Genomic DNA, 11,661 nt, shown 5'->3' with positions numbered 1-11,661 from the left:
TTCATGCCTCCATCTGCACATGCCTCATTCTCCCCACCTTGTCTACATCGGAAAGCAGGATCCGGGTCCCACCCATCTTTATAGCCTGCACAGCACCCAGAGTAGTGCCCCAAATGAAGTAGGGGCTGGAGAAGTGTGTCACGAATGAACAAAGTGGCTCCGACCTCTAGACTCTGGGACTCAGGAACCAGAGCATAAGCACAAATAGTTGGCATTCTAAGTCATGATGTTATTGCATGGGACTTCCCTTCCGATTAAGATTAGAAGAGCAAAGGGGCGTCTGGGTGGCTCAGTCGCTTAAGCATCCGACTTTGGCTCTGATTACCATCTCATGGTTCATCAGTTTGAGCCCCGCATCAGGCTCTCCACTGTCAGCACAGAGCCCGCTTTGGATTCTCTGGATTCTCTGTCTCCCTCTCTCTCTCTGCCCCTCCCCTGCTCATACACTCACCCTCTCTCTTTCTCTCTCTCTCTCTCTCTCTCTCTCTCTCTCAAAAATAAATAAACATTAAAAAAGAATTTTAACAAAAGATTAGAAGAGCACAAAAGACTTCACTTCCTTGATGATAACAAACATTCAGACAAAATCAACATCAGACTTTTCGATGGGGCTAATGAAGAGCTGTGGAAACACGGAAGGCTTAATGGACTGAACTCAGAAAGAAACGGGGTTATTGCAAACAGGAAAACACTATTTGCAAAATGATCCCGAATTAGCATCTTGCTTGCACACAATAGGATGCCGCATCAGAACAACACTGGGCTCTAAAGTCAGCTAGAGGATTTGAGGAAGACAAAGTGAGTGGGCTAACCAGAGATCCCTCTGGTCTCTTCCTTGGGAACTCCAGCAGAGACCCCTCCACACACTGGGTCAATTTCTCACCCCCTAGAACATCCTTCTCAGAGGAGAATTCCCGCCAAATTCCATAGGATGGGAAGCTGGCAGACTGCCTCGAGATGAGAACTGATAATGATGAATGAGGCCAGTTTCCAGAGAGGCTTTCATTGAGGAAGTTTGCTTCTGAGCACTGACACTTTCTCCCCGGATCACTGAGTTGGGCTATTCCACTGGGGCCCCAAGAAATGGAAAGAACATCCAGCCAGGGGAATGTTTCCCATTTAGAAATTGGCTTTGTGGAGAGGTAATTATGTCCTAAGGTAAATTTTAAATATAAGAAAGGACAGCCATTTCCATTCACGAAATTACGCCATTTAACTTTATAACCATATCTTTCCTCAAGCAGTTAAGTTAATTTTTAGATGAAGGGCTTGACTGTCTATTTTTACTACGTGTAATTTATTCTGTAACTTTCACAGCTACTGGTCTTCATTTCTTCGTGAAAAATCATGGAGATTATCAGGAGTGTAGTTTCAACCATTCAGCCATAGCTAAGGGTCCGCAGATTTATGACAGGAGAGAGACACTTCCTACCCAACAGAGTTTGTGGTAACTAGATTCCTGGGGCCACTGGATTGAAGGAAGTCCCCTTTGTGATGTTTTACTTGGCACATTGGTTTGGCATAACCTGAATCGAAAGTAACTATTTCTGACTCTGGACATACATAATAAATGTGCCCTCCTCTGGCTCAGTTTGCAAACCTGTAAAGTGGAAATAGCCCCATTTACTTATGTCACAAGAAAAGCTGCAGCTTACAGTTGAAACTTTTATTTTGTAATTATGAACTTAAATGCTAGAAAGGTATCACTGTAATAATAATAACCAAGACACCAAAAGAATGCAAGGGAAGAGAGGATTTCTGTGTGTACAAAAGGGATGACTATGCCCTGTGGACTTCATTCAAGGGGGAAAAAAAGAGTGGGAAGAGTAAGGGGGAAAAAAAACTTTTTTTAACTAATGGAAGGTGGAAGAAAAACAGGAGTGACATAAAAACTTCACCCCGTCTTCCTGCTTCCCAGGGACCATAGAAATTGCCCCAGATTGGTCAACCTCACAAATCACATGCCTTCATCTCCCATTTCTGACAAAGTGACTCAGACTCTGTCAAAGATTTTTTCTCCAGTAGCCAGATCAAAGACAGCGGTTCTTGCCCTGTTTGGTCCAAAGTCCCCTCTGAAAAGCTGGTAAAAACCTATAGGTTTTATATCCATTTAAAATCCACATAGGCACATCACAATAACAACAACAGTTATAATAGCATCTAATGTTTAGAGAACACTTTGGGGCCAGGCATTGGGTTAAGTGCTCTGCATACATTTTCTCATGTAATCCTCATGCTAACCCGGTGAGGCAGGTATTATTTTCCCCCATCTTACAAATGACTGAAATGTAATAGGTCAACTTATAAGATATCAGAAAGCTTATTGTATATAAGCTCGGCTTAAACTCACCTTTCATGAAGAATTGAGATAAAAGCTTATGCAGTTCCCTATTAGGGTTATTGGAAATTACTAACCGCCCTATCTCGCTTCTGTGACCTCGTCTGCTTGCTAAATAGATAACTTAGGTTGCAAAACGCTCCCCCACCCCCTCTACCAAGATCTGGCCTAGGCAAGACCAACATGTAAAAAGTCACGAACTCACTGCCCCACGGTATCTCAAGTGTCTGACTATGATTGGTCATTTTAAACCCTCTTAGGACAAAGAACTTTAAATTGATAGGTTCCCGCCAAAACTAACGTCTGTATGTCACAATATAATTGGCTACCATGAAATGCTGTAAATTGTAATTGGTTAACTAAATAATGACATATTCTGACTTGCTAAAATTCATATAAGCTCACTGCTACCTTTGTTCGGGGCCATTCTCTGTACTTTTCTCCTTAAGATCAGGAGATCAGGTTTGGCCCGGCTGTGAATAAAATCTTGCCTCGCTTCTATTCGGCGTCTGGTGGGTTTTTCGACAGCACCCTGTTTCATAAAAGAGCTTAGAGAGGCTGCATAACTTAGCTTCCCATGCAAACACTGACTTATGATTATAAGGATTCCCAGACCTTGCTGAGGCCCACCGATGGACCACTGAGCATGTACCCCAGGTTAGGAAACTGCCCTTCACAGACAGAACAGGTGCACACAAGGACTCTTCAACATGTGACAGAGGATGTCATAAATCCAAAGCTCGTCCTAAAACATCAAAAATGACATAGATGTGTGTATATATACAAGCATACATATATATGCATCTCTACGTATGTACATGTGGATCACCACATCTAAGAATCAACCACTTTTATTTTTGATGTAGTTTTTGAGAGTTGATTAGGACCGATGAATTGTTTCATTACTATCCAGTTCTGTTACCTGATAAGACACTAGTGTCCAGTGTTTACAACATCCACACTGCTCCCCCCCACCCTGACACACACACACACTCATCAAACGCAAACTGCATTCCAGCAGCCATGAGCTTCCGCATTGACCCTGGGGAGGTGTCAGATAAAGTGCTACCAAACAACAGACAGATTCACAGTTCCTCAGCCGACATTGATAATGAATAAAATATTACCCTGGGCCTTGAAACCCCTCTCAGACCCATTACTGATGACCCTTCCTGTCACTGGGCTGCTCTTGGAGCTGGTGTTTAATCATAGGCCTGCAATCACAGACCAGACATCAGAAGTCTGGTGCTGGCCTTTTCAGCGGGTTCTGGGGGAGGGGTGGTTGATGTTCAGTGCCACCGAGGAATCCCATGAGCAGTTTCCAAGAGTCCCTACAGTCTGCATCCTTTAGCCATCAGCATCCAGGGGAGCAGATACAGATCTGAGAGACTCCCCCTCCAGCCCTAAGCCACATGGCCACAAAGGCTTCCTGGAGACTCCTTATCATCTCATCAGTCTTCCAAAGGAAGGTTCAACTTGAAGTACCCAGTGTTACCTTCCAGGGCATCTGCTCAGTGGTAAGCAGCTTCAGGGTGCTAACTCCCGGGGTGTACTTTTCCCTCTTCCTTCCCAACAAGAGACTTTGAACTCCAAGTGATAAGCTGAGACTCCTTTCTGATTATCAGGAGTCGTCAGAAGAAGTTATCCAGCCCTCTGATTGTGGGAATCGGTCAGTCCCAAAAAGATGAGTTTTCCAGCTAACACAGAGCCGAGATCTGTGTCATACAGGTGTGCTGATGCCCTCCCAAATTTAGTGGCCTAACACCCAGCCAAGACAAAAAAAGGGAAGGTAAGAAACTCAATTGGAAAATATCAAAGAGACACAGCATCACAGGGTTTCTTTAAACTACAGTGAATGAAAGGTATTTTGATGTCAGCCATTCCATCCGGCATGAAAAACAAAATATCTACACAAAGCCAAGATACTTTTCCAAACACCATCCTGGATTTGTTTACCACTCTCCAATTTGCCAAGCAAATCGGTCATTGATTTGTTTATTTGTTACTGAACTAGACACATATGACTGCTGGAAGCAATGAGACAGTGGTGGGGTGAAAAGAGAATTCAAAAATAAATCGATCTAAAGAGTAAAACATACTGCAAAAAAGCTCGGGACCCAGGCACACCTTCCAAGTCGTGTTATTCTATGCTATTCATACCACTTTCCTTATTTATGTAAAACAATTTTTGTTTTCTTTTCCAGAAAGAATGCTGCCAATCGCCAGAGGCAGACATGTTTATCAAGCTGTGCATCTTGAAGTCTGACATAAAATCTGTGGCCTTTGGTACAGCTGAAAAACACTCTGTCAACACCATGGAGAGAGCAAGCCCGTGGCGCTGGCCTCGACCCAAGGCGTGCAGGGGAATGGACAAGAACTTGACACGGGGCCAAAAATTACAAGATGAGGGAAAGTCAAACTTGAGGCGAACAAACCTTTTCCATCGAGTCTGTTTAATATCTGGTGTAAGCATCCAAACCACAAATCGGTCAGTGCTTAGGTGAAAAGACAAGTTTTTCTCCCCTTTGGAAAGCTATTTTGCTTAAGCTCCTATGAATACATCAATTATATTAGCCCTGAAAGTGTCTGTCAGTGCAATGTTAAAAGGTCCACTATTTTACAGACTGCCCACTTTAGAAACAAAATACCCTTCAAACTCCCTGCCCTGAATTGCTTCGGCCAAAGAGAGCTCCAGAGGAAGGGGGAAAAAAGTGTAAATTCTCCTGTATTGAGAAAGAGAAGAGCCACGGGTTTTAAGTAAACTTGTATTAATATTTGCCAGCTTAATAAAATCCCCCCAGCACTTGTGTGCTTTCAAATTCTTCAACAAGTCAGGAAAAACGTTCTTTTGTGACAGAAGGTGCCAGGCCAAAGAGAAGGTTGTCAAAGGGTCTCCACCCCTTCCAGTCCAACTGCCCTTTGAAGTTGGGGAGCCATGATTAGGAAGAGAATAGACGTGCTACAGAAATACTGTGCTGAGGTTTTCCTTCAGGGCAGGCCTCTGGATTCCCAGATGAGAGGTCCATCACATCAGGACACCACTCTGAATCAGGGTTGTGTCAGGAAAAGCAAATTATGGTTGAGGACAGCCCACAGACCTTTGCATACATAGAGGAAAAAATAATAATGGCAGCTCATAATGGTGCAGTTTCCAATGGACTTTATTATTACCTGGTGATCATCAGTCAACTACAGGTCACCCTTGGCTAAACTTCCAGAAATGGAGTAACCTCAAAGCTGTCATTGTCAAATATCATGTGTTCTTTCCAGAGTCCCTCTACCCCTGCCTCCTCCAGTCATATCTGTCCCCAATCTCCGCCACCCTCTGTTGCTTATGTTGGCTGGCCTGCCTGAAATGGAAGAGTTTGAATCCTTCATGCTATGTGCATAGCCAACATTCCACAAGATTTATGTCACAAGAGCCTACGAAAAGGACAAATGGTGGGAAAGAGGGCCAAAGGGGGAAGAAAAATAAATCCAACTATGATTCAGCCAAAGGTGGCACAGTACCTGTACCCAAGGGGTCCTGTGATATCTTAGGGGACACAGGTTCAACAAGACAGAATAAAAATGCTGTATGAGTATCTTTATAACATCCTTATTTTCAATTTCACATCTCTTCTGAAAAGTTTACTTTTTACCCTTACCTCATAACCCAAATGTGTCAAATTTGGGTGGGTGACCGGGCACAAGGAGGGACGACTCTTTTCTAAGATATTTACATCTCTTCTTTAAAAAATAAGCGTGGGTATAGGAAGCATTCTGCTTGTCTGGGGTAATACAGTAACGGAAGGCAGGCCCCCCCATATGGGGAATGAGGACGTCACATTGTAGGGCAACTGTTCCATGGAGTAGTCTGTTTGTCCTCGTCACCGTTTCATGAGCACACTTTATCTACCAAAAGTCACCAGCTCTAGCCCACCCACCCCAAAGCTAAAAACTATTCTTATGAAGAACTTTTAACAACATACGGAGATGCCTCTGATGTAACAGTAAATGAATAAAAGCAAGACAGATAAGCACATTTTCAGTATAATCACAACTGGATATCAATATCCCAGAACTTTGAATGGTGGTTATCTCTAGCTGGTGAGATTACAGATGATTCTTATCATTTTTCTATACTTTATATTGTCTAGGTATTCTATGACAGGTAGGGATTTATTTTATACTTAAAAATAAACATTTTAAAATAGAATGAAATCCCTAAAAGGTATCACCCACTTTTTTCCAAACAGGAAATGTTCCTCAATTCACAGGTTGGGGCCTAGGACTCTCCTTTTCAAAGCTAAAAGGACACTGTGAAAAGTTTCAGAACCTATTTTCTTCAGTTTTTTCTTTGATGCTTACAAGCTCTGTTGACTCTTCACAGAACTATGGGAGGAAACCCACTCTTGACTTTGTACATACATCCAGACTTTCTAGAGATAGAACTCTCTAGAACTGCATTGGCCAATACAATAACCACTGGCCACACGTGTCTCCTGAGCACCCAAAACGTGAATTAAGATGTGCTGTGAGTGTTAGGTACCTACCAAATACTGAAGACGTGGGGGAAAAAGAGAACATAAAAAAAAAAAATCTCACCATTAACTTTATATTGATTATATGTTGAAAAACTACTTCGGAGATACGGAGTTAAATAAAAAATGTTACAATAATTTTACCTGTTTTTTTTTTTAAACGTGGCCTCTAGAAAATGTAGTCACCTAAGTAGCTCACAATCGTATTTCTATTGGACGCAAATGGCGAAAAAAGTTCTGCAGAAGTACAGTTCAGGGATCCAACCGCCATCTTTTAGAAAGATACAGGATGCCAATATGCACAGATTGCATGCCCACGCCATGTCTACAGCCCCCATAAATGTATTTGTCTGCCCCTCTTCTAAGTTCTATCACACTCTCAGTGGTCACATAACTTCAGTCATTGCCCAGTGTGGCTGGATTGAGGCCGATTCCAGGGCAACAACACCCAGCTGTACCGAAAGGGAACGAACCTTCCTTCAGACTCGCACAGCCCGCATGGCCCAGAATTCTCTAACTCCCCAACATCTGCAATGGATGGCCCCTGTTCCCAAGGATTCGCTCACACATCTACGTCACACTTCATTTGAAGGGGATAGTCCCCATTTGGGACAGCCTCAAATATTGCCAGCTACCAAAAGGCCATGCCTACAGGACTCCCTTTATATGACTCTAGGCCATCTCTTAAAGTGCCCCCGGTGTGAGCGGACTGAAAAGGATTGCTCTTCAAAAGGGCAGGGAAAATATGAGAGGAAGGATTATATCTGCCCGAACTGCCAAACCAACCTCCGAGAAGCAGGTCCTCCAGAGAGTGACTCAGATCCACATGATGTTTTCCAGAGACGATGTTTGCACGGGAGGAGGTGTACGTGGAGCTACCCAGACAAAGGCTACTCCACCTTTAACAGCCAGCCCACCCCACAGCACATGGGGACCTAGGGTCCCTTTTTCTCCCTGCTCAGAGCTGCATTCTCTCTCTGCCGCAGTCATTGGAAGAAATAAAACCCCTATAGTCAACATGAGGAGCAGAATACACACTGTCTTTCCAATACAGGGCAGACACGGGGATGACAGGAAGAAAAAGAAAGAAGGGAGTAGCAAAGGCGGTGGGAGCACAGCTCCCATCACCCAGAAGCCATGAGTTCTAGTCCTCCATGAGGGGCTCTCTCAGAAAAGGCAAACCTGTGTTCCCAGGCCCGTCTAGAACAGAAGGAAAGAGCTTCATTCTGGATTTGCCACTTGGCATAATCTTCTCCCTTTAGTGTCTATTGTTTAAAAGAAAAAAAGAAAAGGAAGAAAATAGAGAATGTCCTTTGAATGGGGGCAGACCTGGGCTCCCTAAGCGGCTACCCTTTGTGCCCCAGACCAGGCACATGGGACACACTCGGGAAGCCACAGATGGCAATTACTTTGTCAAGGCTCATGAGGACTGAACTGAGCTACTAACTCCTGATTACTCCCTCAGAGATGACTAACACAGCCCTAGCCCAGCAGTTTTCATACTTTAAAATAATTTTCCGTAGAGTTCTCTTTAATCAACCTCAGATTCAATGTCTTCACAAAACTGAAGTCCCTTTCACGACAGAGCAGTAGCCTCAATCCGAATTTTCCTCCAGGGATGAGAAGCCCAAATCCCAACTCTGAATGTGCCACGCTCCTGAACTGTCTTCATTTGTCTCTCTGAAATTTTTTGGCATGGCTCGCAAATCAAAACTTTCAAAGAAATGAATGTGTAAGCATAAGAACAATGACCATCATGAGTTGTTTAATTTTTACATCCTTATTATGGAGGTGGAATTTAGGAAGCAAAAACTACACTTGATTACTTTAAAATCTACCTCCAAAATCACTGCATTAAAGGGTGTTAGAAAGGGTGACATTGTAAGAACGTTTCATTGGCATGATTTGGGGGAGAGGGCTGACAGCCTACAAGGAAGAATCGAATTTGAAAGAGAATTTGTTATTTTTTAAATGTCATCCAAGTAATTACAGTCATTATACATCCCCATGTGCAGCAAAGAGGTACAAATATCAAGCTGTACCACACATTATATATATATATATATATACACACACTGTTAAAACATACACATGTGCACACAAACACACACAGCGAAACCAGATTTTAGACTTTAGCTCTTGCTTGCCAAGGTTCACCCTAGAGCAAATATTTACTGCGGAGTTACAAAGTTTTCCTAAAGGAGGACCAAAATGGAAGCGTTTACATATGCTGTGAGTACTTTATATGTGCAGGGGCCACAAGAAAGATATAGTTTAATAAAAACATTTATGGACTTTGAAAGCAAACACAATCCAAGAGGCTTGCACATGTGGGAAAAGATGGTATTTCAGCCTAACACCTTTTCTCCTAAAGATCCTTTGGCTGTTCGCAGTGAACAAGTCCCAGTTTCCACTGAGGCCCCGCTAATCCGTATTGTAAAACATTCACAGGAAACAAATAAAAGCACAATCCGACACTGCTCTTGGAGACAGGGGCAGGGATGTGGTTCTTCTCTCTCACACGCAGACAGAATCTTTCTAGAATTTAAGTCGCTGCGTTGGAGTTCTCTACGCTAAACCATCCCCCATCTCATCCCCCATCTCCTCCCCCACCCTGAGAATGTCTTTCTCAGTTTTCCTCTGCATTCTCCCAACCCATCAGCCTACCTCCCATTCATGATCGCAAAATAAACCCAGTATTTGAAAAACAACCAGGAAAAAAAAAAAAAATACACTAGAGCGTATCCTCATTGTCTCAGTGCCCTTGGCCCTTGTCTCCATTTCTTTCTCCGAGCCTGAAAACCCACCAAGTGTGCCTGGCATCAGAACCAAAGTTTTGCACTTCAAGTTAGCCGTTTGCACTCACTCCATGTTGCTAGGTCCCTGGGTCTTGGGGGTGTGCTAGCCTGTTCTCCATTAATGCTTTTGTACTTCATGCCCCCATGAACCCCAGGCTACATCCATCTACCTCAGCGCTGATGACCAATTGAGAGCTTAAAAGAACAAAAACTCTGCCCCATTTACAAGTCAAGCAAATAGGAAAAGGAAGCAATGACGAGTTTGACAAACTTTTGCAAAGAGCTTGCGCCGCCTCGCTTCTCTATCCTTGGGCTCTACCGCCCCCTGGTGGCTTCTCCGAAACCAACGTGGCCGGGGCTCAGCTCCCCAAAGGTTCAAGGACCCTGCCCTCGAGGCCTGGGGCTGCGCTCTGGGACGTCCTAGTGCCAACCTGGGTGTGGGGAAGGAGGGGGCTGGAGGAACAGTGAACGTGGAGGGAAACGGACCTTCTGGAAACCCAGCCGGCAAAACCCATCCAAACAAAAGAACATCAGGCCTGAAACAAAAAATGCAGAGATCCTAAAACAGCCTTTTCATTTTACAGACGGGAAATTGAGGCCCAGAGAGATCATGTGACTTGCTGGGGGGGTCCCTGGTTCCTACTGACTGATCTCCCCACTCCCAGTTACGCAGCACTTTCTGGAACCACAGGGCTTGGGGGTCCAAGCCGGCGGAAAAGACAGAGTTGGCCTCGTTCGGTTGGAAGGGGCAAGGAGTGAGCCGCTGGAGGGGCGGGCGGCGCGGGCGATGTGTCCTAGGCTTCCAGGACCCCCGTCCCTGGGTGCGACAGAGTGCGGAGGCGCTCTGGCCACCTCGGCCCCGCGTGCGAACGCGCCGCGCCCCCGAACCCCGGAGCGGCCCGGCCCGGCTTCCCAGACCCCGGGAGGGCGGGCGGGCGAGACACAAAGCAGGCCCGGCGGGCGGCGCTCGGGCTTCGGGGAGAGCGGCGTGGCCTTGATTGATTGATTCACGCCGTTTAGCCCCCGCCGCGTCGCCGGAGGCGGCCTGTCCAGCTGCGGTCGCGGGCCTCGGGTGGCCGCGGGCCGGGCCCCGAGCCCCCTGCGTCCCCGCGCCCCCGCCCAGCGCCGGAGGGCCGCCGGGGCCGGGTGCGGGGGCTTGATTTACAGCCGCGCCGGACCGACTCTAGCGAAATCACTTCAACCGGGAAACGGACTCCCAAGGCTCAGCCCGGAAGAGGCCCTGAAAGGGGGGCGGAGGGGGGCGAGGACGGCGGCGGGGGCTGGGGCGCTGGCGGGCCTCAACTGCCCGCGCAGGCCGGGCTTCGGGGAGAGGCGGCCGCGCCGTTCCCGCCTTCTGCCCACATTTTCGCGGGGACCTGAGCTCACCGGAATGCTGGGGGCCGCGGCGGCCCTGCCCCCCGGGACCCGTTCCGCGCGCGCCCGCAGCGCAGTCCCTGGCCCTTTTCCACCCGGAGCCGCCAAGCCCCGAATGCAGCCGTCCCGCCGCTCAGGGGGCCAGATTCGCACCTTTGGGCTCGATTTTCCTTGGGGGGAGAGCGAAAGAAACTCACACTCAGAGATTAGGGGAAGGCAGCTGCTAGCTCCCTGAGGTCCTGGGCGAAGCCTTGGAGAGCCCCTAAGCCCCACCGCTGTCTAAACACAATTTGCCCCCTTTTTGCAGCGCAGCAAACAAACTTGAGAGCAGCGAGGCTGTGCTTGCAAAGCTAAGGTGCCCTTTTAAATCGCTTGGGAGTTTACGTTTCTGTGTTCTCTGCCTAAGAGAAATAAGCGCTCCCTAAAATGTTTGCTTTACCGTTAGACTGTGATGCTCTACGATCATAATTTTGCTTCGGGGGGAGAAAAATTCAGATAGTGGATAAAATAAATGTACGGTTCAATTTGAACTAACAAATCCGAAGTGGTGGTTCGAAATTAAAAAAGAATCTTATTCAACTTTGTATGTTTATGTGATGTGAGGTTGATTATAGAAACGGGGATTAGT

The sequence above is a fragment of the Acinonyx jubatus genome, chromosome A2 (assembly GCF_027475565.1).
Source record: "Acinonyx jubatus isolate Ajub_Pintada_27869175 chromosome A2, VMU_Ajub_asm_v1.0, whole genome shotgun sequence".
Lineage (NCBI taxonomy): Eukaryota > Metazoa > Chordata > Mammalia > Carnivora > Felidae > Acinonyx > Acinonyx jubatus.
The sequence above is the reverse complement of the archived record's forward strand: the minus strand, read 5'-3'. Positions refer to the sequence as shown.